This window comes from Thermobia domestica, chromosome 11 (genome assembly GCF_964235325.1).
Source record: "Thermobia domestica chromosome 11, izTheDome1.hap1.1, whole genome shotgun sequence".
Classification (NCBI taxonomy): Eukaryota; Metazoa; Arthropoda; class Insecta; order Zygentoma; family Lepismatidae; genus Thermobia; species Thermobia domestica.
In genome coordinates this window covers 209,005,712-209,007,298 of record NC_137464.1, presented here as the reverse complement: position 1 = coordinate 209,007,298, position 1,587 = coordinate 209,005,712, and positions in this window count along the sequence as shown.

Genomic DNA, 1,587 nt, shown 5'->3' with positions numbered 1-1,587 from the left:
ATATCCCCTTTCTCCAAAAGCTCTGTTTTCTGTAATTAATTTGATTCAAATCTAATTACTCACTAAGCACAGTAATATATTTTATTTTGAAAAACTTAAACGTGTAACAGTTTCGCTAACTATCTACTTTTTAGACTTCCAAAGACACTGAATAAAATGAAAAAAAGTCAATGATAAAAGACAGCTTTTGAGATCCTTTACATCTGATTGGCTATTCTCAACCAATCTCACCAATTACAATGCAGTTCACTCTAAACAATCCAAAAGGTAAACAAACTCTTTAAACTACCTTCCTCCCTATTGTAAGCTGCAAAAACGTAAACTAATTGCTTAATTTGCCTTCCTTCCTTGTTTTGACTTATACATAAAAGCTTGTCGTATAGCAATCTGAAATACGAGTAATCCCTTATAACTAGGCGAAGTGTTAAGTCCTGCGAGAGATTTGTAACTTGTGTAATAATTTCTTCGAATACATTTTTTTAGATTTCTTTGATATCCTCAAGTGGTGAACACCCTCTTTCCATGGGCTCCCGATGGGAAGGCAGGGATCAACCCCTGGCTCACTAAAATGAATACGTAATATAGCAAACCACGTATATTAAATACCAGATATACCAGACATAGTACAGCAACCATGAAGATGCCCCTCTCTAGAAAATTTTCTTCGGGCGCCCCTACCTCTTTCTGATTTCTTTCTTATGCCATAAACATATTCAATCTAAACTTATGCTCCGCATCATTTTAACATGAATTTTTAAATTATATTAGAATCATAGACAAAGGCGGAGCTATTCTAAATATTTAGTTAGTTTTCCCCTTGATATAGTCATTGTATTCATAGAAAATAATTCAAAAATATTTAGGAAAAACGTAGACCATATTGTTAGTGTAATGAGAGTAGTCTCACGTATTAAATTCAGGTAGAGCGAAATTTTTCATAGTACATTTTGTTAGGTTCTAAATCGCATTAGCATGAAACAAGTTAAAGAAGAGAGAACCTTGTCTTCTTCCATTATCTTAGTATGAACGAATCGGTGACTCATAGAGCAGTTAACAGATCGAATCGGTCGCTCATAGGACAGTTAACAGTTCCTGTCGCTAATAGGAATGTCGCAAGTGGGACGACACCGTTTATACCAAGTTTCATATTTCTCACTTGACAGGATTGTAAGATACTAAATTTTTAACATAAATTTGCATCGACCCCCGCTTTCCCATTAGGTTACACATTTTAATCCAATTAAAGTGATTTTTAAAAATCCTAAGTTAGGTTACGATTCACTTATGCGCAAAAAAATAAATAAATAAATAAATAAATAAAATAATAATAATAATAATAATAATAATAATAATAATAATAATAATAATAATAAATAAAAAAAATCAAAATTTATGCATCAGCTTAAGAGAAGTTAACCTATAGATATATCAGTCCAGAGATGAAAATGTGATGTATGAAAATGTTACATATTTGTATATAGCGACAATATTTATGATAAGTTTGTGGAGGAAACACAATGAATTTAAAAGTCTAATGAAGGATGTTCAAATAACAACGATTATTTTTCAGTCATGCAGGGAAACACT